Genomic DNA, 15313 nt, shown 5'->3' with positions numbered 1-15313 from the left:
AAAAAAAAAAAAAAAAAAAAAAAAACAATGACAACCACAGTAATAACAACAAATAACCACAAGAAATAACATTTGTATCTTTGAGGAATATAATTGATAATCCAGAAGGGAAACAAATCTGCAGAACCTTCTATTAGAACTTAAAATTAGCAATATATCTCCCCATTTGCATTTGCTTTGCATTTCTTTCTTTCTTATTAAATTTTTTTTTTCATGTTACAACCCAGTATCAGCCCTTCCTCTATTCCCAGTAACCCCTCACACAGGTCCTTCTCTCATTCCACCTTCCCTTCGTCTTTAGGTATGGGGAAGCCCCTCTCTGTGTCTCACCTCTCTCATCCAGAACATAAAGTTGTGGGACTAGGCACATGCTCTCCCATTGAGGCCAGACAAGGCAAAGTAGTCAATTTAGGAACCCTGGATACATAGGCAGACAGGCAACAGGCTTCGGGGCAACCCTTGCTCCAGTTGTTGGGGAACAAGCAAGAAGACTGAGCCGCTCAAATGCTACATATGTGCATGGGGACTAGGGCCAGCCAGTGCTTACTCCCTGGTGGGTGATTCAGTCTCTGGGAGCCTCCAAGGGTCCAGGTTAGTTGACTCTGTTGGTCTTCTTGTGGAATCTCTGTCCTCTTCGAGCCCTCCAATCTTTCTCCCAACTCTTCTGTAACTCCAGTTCCATCTCATGTGTGGGTGTGGGTCTCTGCATCTCTTTCCATTGGCTGGTTAGGTGGAGCCTCTCAAAGGACAGTTATGCTAAGTTCCTGTCTGAATAAAGGAATTCTATCATGAATAGTGACAAGGATTGGTTCCTGCCCATGGAATGGGTCCCAATTTGGGCCAGTCGTTGCTTGGCCATTCTCTCAGTCTCTGCTCTGTCCTTGTCCCTACACATCTTGTGGGTAGGACACATTTTGAGTCGACATTTTTTTTCTGAAGTTTTTGATCCCAGAAGGCAAAGACTCATCTCGATATTTTCAATTGAATGTCTTTGGTACTAAAGAGTAGTTTAAGATGAATAAGTGAATGAAAAAGTAGTAAGGATCTTATTAGAAACCCTGTATCCATACAACCCTGTGTGTATATATAAATATACATATATAATATTTTTATATACTCAAATATGTAAAAATGTATGCACATGTTCATTTATAAGTTTCATCAGTTTCTATCTTAAAGATGATTTTAAAAAGAAATAGAAGGCTGAGAAAATATATATTCATTTTAAGCTTTTAAAGTACTAGGTCTGTATTACCTTTTTGCATTGTATAACTCACAAAAATAATGATAAATTGTGTTCTTGATTTAGATTCGTTTTGTTGTCCTGGCAATTCTTCTGTACAAGTTTCCTCTTCCTCCACTGTCCCCTGTGCCTTCTTCTCTGGGACTCTCACAGGTCTGCTTCATCTAGAGTCTCATGACATCTTCTTCATACCTATTCCTCCAGATTTGAATATGCAGAGTAATATTACTAACTCTAGTATGACTAATTCTATTTCTCAATTAGAGCTCTGTACCTCTTTCCATTAACTTTAACTGAAGAAGAAAAAAAGGAAAAGGTTAGTAGATACTGTTTAGCAGAGAGACTATAAATGCAGGGCTACAGTTTTGGGGGGTAAAGTTTATGGCAAAATTCCAAACTTTCAATGTTTAGAGAAGATTTTGTTATTTAACACATATATCTGAAAACCCTAGCCAGCTTGAATGCAGAAAAAAATAGCAGTAGTATTTCTACCCCAGAAATTAATATACACACTAGGGATGGAAACATAATTTCAGATTGAGTTTTTTTTTCTGCAAATAAATTAAGATTGAGCTAAGTTTTTCTATCAAATTGGACCTTTAAATTTTCAGAGCTCTTTAGATCCTAGAAATAAAAATAATGGAATGTTGTTATGTATGTTAAAGTTTAAGAATCATATGCATGCCTTGGCTTGCATCCCACTCATAGATCAATGAACAGTCATGACAGAACTCTCACAGGACTGGCTAAATCATGAATTATCTTTATATAGTTTATGAAGGGGGCATGAGAATTGGTACATCATTCAAAAGACCTTGAGCTGGATGTTCAGGTTGAATTTTTGCATAACTTATATCTGACTTCAAACATTATGTTTTTAAATTTAAGTTTCTTTCATTGAGTATATTTTAATCATGTCTTTCCCATTCACCAAATACTCCCAGAGTTTACCTACTTCCCTGTTCTCTCTCTCTCTCTCTCTCTCTCTCTCTCTCTCTCTCTCTCTCTCTTTCTCTCTCTCTCTCTCTGTCACTCTCCTTCTGCATTTCTGTATCTGTCTCTCTTCATCACCTGTCATCACTTCCTCTAAAAGAATGATTAGAATTCTTAATTGACACATGGTAGAGACACAGTAACTATAATATAATGGTGGAAAACAGAACCAAGGATCCTGAATCACAAGAAAAGAGAAGAACAGACTCAAGTTACACTGCAGAATCTCCCAGAGTTAGTAAATTACTAACTTTAAAGTGTCAAGAAATGAGGGGAAATTTTAGATTATAGAAGAGAAACTTGGTAAAAAAAATAATTAAAAACTAGATTCGCCACATTTCAATTCCTTAGATACTCTTCTTTGAGATACTCTTGAAAAATAGAATGAAGCTGTTTGGTGATTAAGATTAAGGAAAGGCCCCCTTGTAGACCAGTGACACCCTTGACATTACGTTTACTTGTGGTGCACAATACTGTCAGTCAAGTTGTGACTCCCTAGGAAGAAGGGAAAGATATTCATATTTTGGAAGTATCTAAGCAATTGCAGAACAAGAGGCATAATAGAATTCCGTTTTTGGCACAGATCCTTGGAGCCTCTCATCAACTTTTAGTCTCTGTAACTGTTGTAAAGCTAAGGTTCAGCAGACTCTCTGAGGTGAGTGTTCCTGTTGAGACTGCAACAGAAAGAGAAGATAAAAACTGAAATCAAATATTTAGTAGAAAAATCTAAAAACTAAACAAAAGAGAAAATCTATTGATATTATTATATTCATAGCTATAAGAAAATATGATGTTCCCCAAACCACACCCAAATTATAAAAATTATTAAAAGGATGCAACCTCTGGATACAAGCTACAGAATAACAAATAAAAGATGTAGTATGTTTCAAAGACATAGCTGATAAACTATCTGAGAAGGTAGAATCATCAGAATCACAGAACTTCAAATTTAAAAGAAAAAATGTATGAAATGCAGAGCATGCCATCAACCAAGACTTTATATCTGCAAAATAAACTTATTGTTGTAGGGTAAAGGTAATTAGGGACATTTTCAGAAAGGTTAAACAGTCAGAATTCATACTTAACATGTGTTTTCTTTAAGGAACATTAAAATTACTTCTTCAGCCTTTTGGAAATTAATAATTAGAAAATTCTACCAATCAAAACAATTATCAAATAATTTAAAGGCAAAGGAAATAACAACGAGAAACCACTATGTTTCCTATTCCTAATTTTCTGAAAGAGTACTGCTTAAAACACAATTATGACTTTACAACATATGTGTAACTTCTATGATCACAAGCAAGTTTACAAAGAATGAGAATGAGTGCTTGAGATTATTCAATATTTATTGATTAATTCTCTGTTATTAATCAACTATCCTCTATAGAAAGTTTATTTGAAGATGAAGTTAGACATATATATATATATGTCTATTATATATAATATAATATATATATATGTATGTATATATTGCTCTGACAGTTTATCCAATCCAAGGTGACAATCCCTAATACAAATATACATTTGTGCAATACTACATGAAACTATACAGAGTGTACCAAGGGACAAAGATGAAGACTGGAAGAGGAACGTGTGTGTATATATGCTGGAAGGGGATAATGTACATTTAGTACTTATGTATGAAAATTTTAAAAAGTGTTAAACAACCAAGCATACAAAAATAATAAAATATATTTTATAATTTTAGTGTGACCAATACATTTATTTGAGGATATATAACAGATAAATCAAGAGAGGATATAATAAAATTACAAAAAATACTTATTTAAAACTAGATGAGAAAAATGTATTATGTATAAGGAAAGGCAGACAACATAGATGGCTATTGGTTTGATTATATAAATAACCATATTGAAAATGGCCTTAATATACCAGTTAAATGATATATTATGTAAGTTGTTAAAAGGTATGAAATTCAATTTAAATATAAAATATTGGGTTGTAAATTATGGGATAGGGAAAGATCTGCTATGCTAATTATAACAAAAAATAAATGGAGTTCTTTTTTTTTAATTTCAGAGGTGTAAAAGTTGAGGAGAAATATTGTCAGGTCTTGAGAAGATTATTTTATATGAGGCACCTGCTGGTGTGTCTAACACCTAGAACTTTTTCATTTGTCTTATCTTATTCATTCCTTATGAAACACCAACTATTGAGCAGCATTTGTTCCAAGTTTGAATTTAAGGCAATTATTATATGTGATAATGGCATTGTACATTGGCCACTGTTATAGAAATTATACTAAAATTAAAATAATAAAATAAATCTATATTTGAAAACTGTAAGATTAACTTCATCGATACACTATTGTGATGGTTAATATTGTATTACCTTGGCTATTGTCATAGAGACCTATCCAAACAGCCAACTTTGTGACTGTGCCCAGGTAGGCAGGAGATGGGGAAGATATATGGTCAGAAGATCCCTGCACACCAGGTTTTTGTCATATGTGGCTTGTAATTGTATTCTTTCGAGGGATAATGATGGCATGTGGACCATCATTTAATGCTTTTGAGAATTTCTACTGTTTGCCAGTGTTTCATAGCCTGGCTCCATGAATCGATACTGGGTTCGGTACATGCTTAGCACATTTGATCTGCCTGCCAAGTTTAGGTTCGTTCTTCTTACTGTAGCTCCTGTCTCGGTTTATTGCTACCATTTATCAACTACAAACATTACATCCTGCAGAGGAGAGTTGGCAGGAACATGGCTTCTGTGTTGCTAGGCTGGCTAGAATCCAGGGTCTTGTTGCCAGTGATCTGCAATTCCATTTAACAATAAAAGGGGCTGATGATATTACTGACGAAACAGCCTAAGGATGGCCATATGCTAGTGAGTACACATCCATTATCACAGCTCTGTACATGAGCGTTTAAGGCTCCTGACCTCACTCACGTTTAGGTGAACCTCTGAACCGTGGACCTTGTGGGGAATCCATTCACAAAACGGGAAACATGCTGTTTAGTAGGAAGTGGGAAATGCAGTACTTGCTGCTTTTCTGGAGGGCTCGACATGTTTGGTTCCCAGCTAACCTTGGGATCAGGTCGTGCTCTGGTTGGTGATGAGCCTATCGCATGATTAAAACAAAAGGGCCTCCCTTTCTCTCCCTTTCTCCCAGTGGCTATTAATTGCTAATATCTCATCAACCTGTGGTTGGCTTAAGCATTCACTTTCCCTCTGCTACTGCCAGGATTTTTGACTGGCTCTGCTTGGTCCTGTCTCATGCATGCTGTCACACTCACCAGGAGTTCATATGTGCATCTTCTCCGGCTCTTACAATCTCTCCGTTGCCTCTTTTAAATGTATCCCTGAGCCTTATGGTGAGATATGAATCTGTGACTTAGGTCTGGGCACTCTCCTGTTGTCTGCACATGGGTCAGTTAGGGGATTCTGTACTAACTGCCAAGAAATCATACTTGAAAGATGATCTGATCGATGAGTACAACAACAAGGTCCTTAGGCGTCGTTTTGATGATACATCAGAGCAAGTCTCTTTTTCCTTTTCTTTTTTCTTTTTTTCTTTTTTTGATTTTTCGAGACAGGGTTTCTCTGTGTAGCCCTGACTGTCCTGGAACTCACTCTGTAGACCAGGCTGGCCTCGAACTCAGAAATCTGCCTGCCTCTGCCTCTCAAGTGCTGGGATTAAAGGCATGCACCACCACTGCCCAGCCTCTTATTCTTTTTAAGATTTATTTCATTTAATTTTGTGGTGTGTGTGTGTGTGTGTTTGTGTGTGTGTGTGTGTGTGTGTGTGTGTGTGTGTGTGCATGCATGCTTGCATACAAATTCACATGCACTTTTAAGTCACTAAGGGGCCAGAAGCTGGCATGAGATACCCTGGAGCTGAAATTACAGCAAGTTGTTAACCTCTTCATGTGGGTTCTGGAACCAAACTCAAGTTTTCTGTGAGAGCAGCAAGCACTATTAACCATTGAACTCTCTCTCCAGCCCAGAGCAAGTCTCAAAGTCTTGACAACATTGTTTACTCTACAGATCATGAACATTGGGAAAGTGCCAACTTATAAATTATCACTAGCAATTACATTGAGGAGAAAGCAAAGCGACTTCGATCTTAGCAAAGTTTGTAGCTAAGCGCAGACTTGATTGCACAATGTCTAAATTAACGGAGGCCGAGCACATCTCTAACACAGATCTGCATGGCTTACCTCCTTTGGCTTTCTATGCAGTAGCCATAGGATAGAGGAAATAGTCATGAATGAAGATCAAGAAAGTTGTTTTCCAACACTGAAGTTGGATGCTAATTTCATCAGTAAAACACAATGGGTAGTATGGTTAAAAAGACTAGTGAAGATGGCTGCTGTGAGTCCTGTAGTCTAATGGAGTGAGGAAGAGAGTGTTGAATAGCGTCACTAAGGGTACAGCTGGTGTGAGGTACTCATGGCTCCCGTGACGATAAAAATACATTGAGTGAATTTTATGACATAAACACATTTACAAATATGGAAATTTTTCATTTTTTTCACTCAGAGGATGTTATGAGGCATGAAGCTGACTGAAGAATAATGACCAAAAGAAGGTAATAAAGAGCAAGAACGTGGCACCATGGTGAATCTTACAACACAGAGCTGCTTTGCTTTGAAATCTGTAAATCTCAGTTGGCTTCTGTGATCAAGCCAAGAAACCCTACTGTTGGTTCAAAACTAAAACACTTTCCCATCAGATCTCACGGCTCTGCGTGCAGCCAGCGGGCAGGCATCTCTTAACTCAGTATGTCTGCAGACTATTTGAGCGGTGTACCTTTCCATCTCTGTCTGTGCATGTAGCTCATTCACCACATCGATAAAGGATCGCACTCATATTTTGCTGGTTTTGTGATTAGGACATAGATGCCTATATCGTATTTTTGTCAGTAAGGTACGTTGCACTTGAAGTCTGAGAACCAGAGCTTGAATGCCCTAAACTCATGAAAATGATGGGTAGCATCGCAATTTTAATCTTAGTGTGTTCTGAAGGCAAAGATAGGACCCCTGGAGCAAGCTGGCTTGCTACACTAGCTATAAAGATCAGGTCTGGATGAATGTGAGAGTCCTTGCCTCGATAGATGAGGTGGTAAACCTTTGAGGATACCTGGTGTGAACTTCTTTCTGGCTTCCACGTGTGAGCCCATACACCTATAAACACGCATGCATATTCACCCCAGCAAATAGGGAGACACATACAAACACATTATACACATTCATGTGCAAAAATGAAAACAAAGAATTTTTTTTTTTAGGCGTACACTCTACATGCAGTTTATCCTAAAGACGGAGGAGGCATAATGACAAGCTTCTCCACAGCTTTTTTTTTTTTTTCGAGACAGGGTTGCTCTGTGTAGCCCTGGCTGTCCTGGAACTCACTCTGTAGACCAGGCTGGCCTCAAACTCAGAAATCCGCCTGCCTCTGCCTCCCAAGTGCTGGGATTAAAGGCATGTGCCACCACTGCCAGGGTTTTTATTGAAGATTTATTTATTATAAATAAGTACACTGTAGTTGTCTTCAGACACACCAGAAGAGGGCATCCTATCTCATTGCAGCTGGTTGTGAGCTACCATGTGATTGCTGGGATTTGAACTCAGGACCTTTGGAAGAACAGTTGGTGCTCTTATCTGCTGAGTCATCTCACCAGCCTTTAATTCAAAAGAAAGGCACCAGTCCAGAGAGGGCTTCTGCATCTTCTGGTCTTATGGAACTTTTTCTGTTGTGAGTACAACTTGAGTTAGTCACTGGTTAACGAAAGGAAACTCCTCTTCCCAAATATTGTGAGCAGTGGCAACAGAAAGTTAAATCTTTGGGGAAAACATGTTATAGGTCTGTAGCAGTCCTAAATATTTTACCCATTGAATGTCCAAGAGGCAACACACGTTCCTGGAAACAGTCTCTGTTCTCTATCACTGGAAGTTTGAAGATCCAAGGAAATGTCTACCAGTCATCTCCTTCTTCTATTCTCAAGGGACCCAACAATGCTTAGCCCCTTGGTGTTCTTTTTTTTTAATCCCTCTTTAGTTGTGTCACATGCATAATTCTTGAGGAAGAGATCTTATGGCCTTTCCCTCTGAGGAGCCCTTGATGAGGCACTATAGACTTGAAGATCAAAAGTTTACTGACTATAAAACCATTAGCTACCTCTCAGCTCCGTTGAAGTTCGCTAAGGTGCTTGGGAGATAGATCCATTAGTCAGGTACTTACCTTGCTGCGGTGAGGAACTGGCTTTGCATTTGTAGCTCTCACATAGAAAACAAATACTCTGGGCTGTGCCTGGGACCTCTATTCTGTGGAGGTAGAGACAGGAGGTTCCCTGAAACTGCTGGCTCGACAGTCTAGCTAAACTATGAGCTCCAGGTTCTGTGAGAGACCGTTTTTTTCAAAGAATAAGGCAGAGAGTGATAGGATAGAAACGATGTTGAACTGATCCACATAGACAGACCTGTATGCACATGATGACACATGTGGATAAATGCATGGACCCACATACCTACATAACAAATAAAATACTCATATTCTGAGACTCCTGAGGCATTAGAATATAAGTGGTTCCCTTAGGAGTCATTTACAAAGAAAGCATCCATCCAGATTCCGTGACACTTTGTTTTCAGCTCCTTAATAAAGTCCCTTACGTTAAGGAAAAAGGGACCCATGGAAAGGAATGCCTAGGATTCCTTGTTTGAATGTTGTATCCTCAAAGCTTTTCTCTTAGTGGTTCCCCCTCCACGGAGAGGATGAGACATTTAAAGGCATCAGGAAAGGAAGATAAGACTTAGGCAGTTTGTAAAGCGACCGGATCTCATTCCCTGCAGAGGACATACTATCTACACCTGAATGAAAATGGAAAGCAGCTGTGGAGTGGCTTCCAGGTACAGCGCAGGCCGGCTCCTGCGGAGAAAGTGGGGTGGCTCCCTGTTGCAATCATCTGTGTCCAGCATGCCTTTGTAGGCCCGAGACTGCCTGCATTTAGGGAGATAAGAAATGTGGAAAGGTAACAATTTTCTGCCTGCAAATGGGAGAAACCTGAAGTAAAGTAAGTAGGGCCTTCAACTTCAACAACAAGAGCCGAAGAGCTTGTCGAGTTGAGCTACCGATAAATCCAGAATAGAAACGAGGCCAGTTCTCTGATGTCCTGACGACTTTCCATGAAGTTTCCTTCTCAGTTAATATTGAAAGTTCTCACCATCCAGGCATTCTTCTTTCCAATCATTCTGTGACTTGTCCTGGTACTTGACAGCAGTGACCCACCACTCACTGTGGGCTCTAATTTTACATCTTGAATGGTAATTTCTTCTTTTATCTTCCCTTTTTGCATATTTCTCCTCAGAGACAGGGGCAGGGGCTAAGAAAAGCTAAGTGTCATCCAGGAATCCACTTCTGGGTTGTTCTTTTGTGTGTGAGCTGAGGGAAGGTCTGCTTTGCAGAAATCAAAGGAGTGACTATGTACGGGAGGAGAAGGGATTCAAAGATGAGAGACCTGGATGACTCCAGAAGATTCTGGGAGAAAGTCTCTGGGTGGAGCAAGGGATAAAACAGCTGACAGTAAGGGAAAACTTTGTCTTGGACACCTCGTTTCATTTATAAGTAAAGAAAAGGAAATTATAATTTCCTTTTTTTTTTTTTTTTGGTTTGTCCGTTTAGTTCCCTCAGTCCATGTTTTGTAACATTTATTATTATTATTAATTATTTTATTTATTTACAATCAAGCCGTTGGCCCCCTCCCGCTATAATTTACTTTAAGAAATAATTTTAATCTTGGTTTTTATTTTAATGTGTGGGAGTTGCATGTGTGGGCATCATGTACATGCAGTGCCCAGTCGGCCAGAAGAGGGCAGTGCATCCTCTGAGACCAGAGGTGCCGATAGTTCTAAGCATCCAAGTGGGTTCTGGAGATCCAGCAAGTTCTCTGAAGGACTGAAGAAAATATCATTTAAGTCAGCAGCTCTCAATCTGTGAGTCACACCCCTTTTTTTTTTGAGGGGGGGTGGCATGTCAAATATTTACATTATGATTCATAACAGTAGCAAAATTACAGTTAATGAAGTAGCAACAAAATGGTTTTCTGTTGGGAGTTAGCACAACATGAAGAACTGTATGAAGGCTCACAGCGTTAGGAATATTGAGAAACCACTGCTTTAAATGCATTAAAATCTAAAAACAAAGGTGGGGCTGGGATGCTAGCTCACCCATTAAAGTGCTCACTCGGAATTCAGAATTCAATCCCTAGCACCTATGCAAAAAGCCGGGTGTGGTGGAATTCCGGTCCTGGAATTCCAGTGACGCCCAAAAGTAAACTGAACAAATACATCAATGCAAGGTCAAAGTAAGAGAATTCCAGGAAGCCTCAACCCTATACAAAGACAGAGGCTTGGCGCCTGGGGAGAGAAGGGCTTGGTAGAGGGTCTGCCCCAGAAAGAGCACACCAATTGTCTGTTCAGTGCTAAGCAATGATGCCTGAAAATTTAAGCCTGTGTGTGCACATGTGTGTTTGTTTGTGTATATGTGTGTCCCTGTGCGTATGTGTGTGTGTATGCATGTGTGTGTGTATATATACTCCGTGCACGTGTGCGCACCTGTGTGAATGAGGCCATCAATTTGGACAGCAATGAGGGGTATATAGGATGATTTTTGGATAGGGAAAGGAGAAATAATTTAATTGTAATATAATCTCAAAAGTAAAAAAAATAATAATATTCAAGTGACTAAGTGGGGAATTTCTAGAAAATATCACATATCAAGGCTGGGACACAGGGATAAAACTTGAAGGCCAGCCCCTGCTCCACTGTGGGAGATCATCCCATAAATAAAAGGAAAGAAATGAAGAAAATTTAAAGATTCATTAAAGGTTCGATTGATTGTATCTAAAGGGGCAAAAAATAAAATCTGCAATTTGACAAAGAACTTCATTTTGTGTTCTTTTGCAATGTATTGCCGTTGAAAAACAATTCTGTCTATGATCCTTAATAAGTTACAATTATAAGCTCCAGTGTTCAATGCCCTGGCAGAGATGCTTCCATTTATTTCCAAAGCAATTCTCTTCCTTAAACCTTTCTATGCTGTCCACAGTGGTCTGAGAAAGGTGACGTGGGGAAGGCTGTTAAGGTTCCCCAGCTCAGGAGTCACTAAAACAGAGCCTGAGACTATGTCTGTCTGAATCTGGAAATGGCTCTCTTTCTCAACCAGGGCAGTTTATCGCCCTACAATGAAAATCAATGCGACGAAAGGTTTTAGTTAAAATTGCTTTTACCGTGTAGGGAATAGAATATGGGGACCTACAAACCACCTTGAAGGCACTGGAATTTCAAGTTACTCTTCTTTCACGTGGCGGCTTGCTGTCTTTAGTGACTTATGTTTTTCTCCTTTACAACTGACTGACAACATTTGAATAAATCTGCTTGCAAATGTGACTGGGAATAAGGGTGGATGGCTGAGAGCTCCGAAGACTCCCCTTTCCTTATCAGCGGAAACAAGGCAGGCATTCAGAGCAGTGAATAACTTCAGGGAGCGTGGCGATTTTCAAGTCAGATTATCTCGGTTTAAAGAAGTCTGAGGAAGCCTTTGCGCATTATAGCTCTGCTAAGGGCGAGAACTACATGGCCGTTCTTTGGAAATATTTGGTCGTTATACTCTTAGCCTTTCCACAGTGACCTGAAGAGAGAGGAGCTATCTTGATGTGTATGAGATTTACGGCAGCCATATCAGTAAGGGGGAACTGTACCTGATATTTGGCGAAGGCATATGAAAAATTTCGGCTTCACAGTCTATTTTCTTTCATGTAATTTAGCAGTACCCAGAAATTGCTTCCATCTAAGTGACAGCAGCGCTTTCTCAGGTGGACTTTGTATGCAAGGATCTTGTTCTATACATAATAATGGAAAACTGAGCAGGAAAAGAGCAACTTATTTCCCCTCTTTGATTAAAAGCAGGGGCTGCTGTCTCCATACAACCAAATGGACATTAAAAACAAAACAAAACGAAAACCTTCTTTTCTTTGCTTTGCTGCCTGCAGCTCTGCACTGGTGTGTAGGAGAGGGGACTGAGCTGAATTCGAGGAACTGCTCTTGATTTCCTGAGCACAGCCCCCTCATGTGATGTGTGTAGAGTTCTAGGTACCTTCTGCATATGACCCCAGGGCGCTACACTGTGCTTAGACATATATATTTGGGCTTCCATAATATAAAGAGAAGAATCTTGGCTGCCTTCTTGTTCTTCCATATGTGTCTTTTAACCCGGAGGGTGCGAATGACTCTCTTTCCCAGTGGATTCGATTTGCCATTATTTTCTTAGCAAGGGGTGGGACTCATAGGCGCCTATTGGTACCACAAACTGCACTGATTTTTTTCTTTCTTTTTGTTTTCTTTTGAAGTTTTCATCTAGATAATCTTTTGTTAAATGCATTTATATCCCAACCACTATTCCCCACCTGGCTCTCCCTCTCACAATCTCTTTCCCCATCCTCCCTTTCTCCTCTTTGAGAGTGGAGGCACCTCTTTGGTATCCCCCAACCCTGGCACACGAAGACTCTGCAGAGCTAGGTGCTCCTTCTCCCACTGAGGCCAGGCGACACAGCAGAGTTGGGGGAATGCTTTCCACAGAAGACAACAGCTTAAGGAAGAGTCCTTGTTCCCACTGATCAGGACCCACATGAAGACCAAGCTGCACATCTGCTGTGAACCTTGTATCCATGATCTCCCCCAAGACTTTTAACATGAAGGGGTGTTTTATTTTTTGTCAAAGACTTTTTCAGCATCTAATGAGATGATCATGAGATTTTTTTTTTTCTTTCAATTTGCTTATATGGTGGATTACATTAACATATTTTCTTATATTGAACCTGAAAGGCTGGAGAGTTTCAGAATTTTAAATAAGAGCATTTAATAGAAATATATCAGTAGGAATGTATAATGTATAATGTATAACCTTTACCTAAAAGGGCATAGAAAACCTCTGTAACGAGCCAAGGATGTAGACTAGCCAGTTCCAGGAATCTGGCTAACTCAGAGCCTCAGGGCTCTGGTTCCAGAGACCTGCCCCTCCTGACTGATCCACAATGAGGGTGGAACTAGGAATGAAGGTCAACTGGTTCACGAGGCTCTCCAACCCGCTGACTGGTAGATGAAGATTACATTCCTAGAATGAATATGTTCCCCTCCCTAACTGACTGAATACCTTGGGTTGGAATTCCCCCTCACTCCCCCCTGGTTTGTGATTTTTCCCTTTAAATACCCCTTACTCCTTGTGCTCTGGGTCGAACTCCTCTGGCCTGCAAGGTTACAAGCTTGACCCGGTACTAGCCTATCCCAAATAAACCTCATGTGCTTGCAGCAAGATGGGTCTCTCGTGAGTTACTGAGTTCTCATGTCATCCCGAGACTTGAGTGAGGGTCTTCCAAGCTCCGGGAGTCTTCCAAACCATCCCTGCATCCCTAGGATAAAACTTGCTTGGTCATTGTGGATGGTGTTTTTGATGTGTTCCTGGATTTGGTTTGTGAGTATTTTATTGAGTATTTTTGCATCCATGTTCATAAAAGAGATTGGCTGAAATTCTTTCTTGTTTGAGTCTTTGTGTGGTTTAGGTATCATAGTGACTGTGGCTTCATAGAATGGCTTTGGAAATGTCCTTTCTGTTTCTATTCTGTGGAATTGTTTGAGGAGTTTTAGTCTTAGCTCTTCTTCAAAGCTCTGATAGAATTCTGCACTAAATCCACCTAGCTTTTTTTTTTCTAATGGGAGACTTTTAATGACTGCTTCTATTTCTTTAGGGCATATAGGGCTGTTTAAGTAGTTCACCTGATCTTCATTTAACTTTGGTAAGTGGTATCTGTCTAGAAGATGAAGATCTTCCAATTTTGTGGAGTACGGGCTTTTGAAGTAAGACCAAAAGATTTCTTGAATTTTCTCATTGATTGTTCTTTTGTCTCCCGTTTCATTTCTGATTGTGTTTATTTGGTTACCGTTTCTCTCTCTCTTCTGACTGGTTTGACTAAGCATTTGTCAATCTTATTCATTTTTTCAAAAAAACCATCTCTTGGTTTTGTTGACTCTTTATAGTGTTTTCTTTGATTCTAATTGATGGATTGCAGCCCTGATTTTGATTATTTCCTGCTTTCTACTCCTCTTTGATGTGTTTGATTTTTTTTTTCCTTAGAACATAGTGTTTTGGTATGAGAAATTTCTAATTTCTTTATGGAGGCACTTAATGTTATGAACTTTCCTCTTAGCATTGCTTTCATTGTGTATTATAAATTTGGGTATGCTGTGCCTTCATTTTCACTGAATCCTAGAAAGTATTTTTTTTCTGTATTTCTTCCTTTATCCAGAGACTATTGTGTGGATAGTCATTCAGTCTCCACTCGTGCGTAGGTTTTCTGGTGTTTCTGTTGTTGATGTTGAGCTTTAATCCACGGTTGTTTGATAAGTTACAGGGCATTATTTCCATGTCTCATTTAAATTTCTCTTTTTGCTTTTTTTCTTTTTGTTTTCTTTTTGTTTTTTTGTTTTTTTTTTTACTCTTTTCTTGAATCTGCTAAGGTTTGCTTTATACCAGACTGTATCATAAATTTTGAAGAGGGATCCATGAGGTACTAAGAGGAAAACATTCTCTTTTGTGTTTGGTGGAACATTTAGTAGATGTCTATTGGGTCCATATGATTCCTGATGTCAGTTCATTATTTTTCTGTTTACATTTTTGTCTAGATGACCTGTCAACGAGTGAGAGCGGGATGGTTAAGTCTCCCTCTTAATGTGTGGGATTAGATATGTGAATTCAGCTTTAACAATGTTTCTTTTACAAATGCGGGTGCCTTTGTGTTGGGGCATAGATGTTCAGACTTGAGATTATCATGCTGGCAGATTTTTCCATCAGTGAGTGTGGAGTCCTTCCCTGGCTCTTTGATTAATTTTGGTTGAAAGTCTATTTTATTAGATATTAGAATAGCTTTTCCAGCTTGCTTCTTGAGTCTGTTTGGTTGGAAAACTTTTTCCATCTCTTTACACTGAGGTAATGTCTATCTATATTGCTAAGGTGTGTTTCTTGTATGTAACAGAAGGATGGATCCTGTTTTTGCAT

The 15313-nt window shown here is 39.3% G+C and overlaps 1 protein-coding gene and 1 long non-coding RNA gene across 12 annotated transcripts in view; both read left to right on the top strand.

Annotated features, from left to right (window-relative positions):
* Nlgn1 (neuroligin 1) overlaps positions 1-15313 on the top strand; it is a 901140-nt gene that overhangs the window by 637842 nt on the left and 247985 nt on the right. The gene's annotated exons all lie outside the window — the stretch shown is intronic.
* LOC116095009 lies at positions 4965-7077 on the top strand. The gene is made up of 2 exons (XR_004120398.1): positions 4965-5092; positions 6749-7077. It is a non-coding gene; the product is annotated as an uncharacterized LOC116095009 (long non-coding RNA).

The sequence above is a fragment of the Mastomys coucha genome, unplaced genomic scaffold, assembly GCF_008632895.1.
Source record: "Mastomys coucha isolate ucsf_1 unplaced genomic scaffold, UCSF_Mcou_1 pScaffold17, whole genome shotgun sequence".
NCBI lineage: Eukaryota > Metazoa > Chordata > Mammalia > Rodentia > Muridae > Mastomys > Mastomys coucha.
Note: the sequence above shows the minus strand (reverse complement) of the source record. Positions and strands in the feature narration are given on the sequence as shown.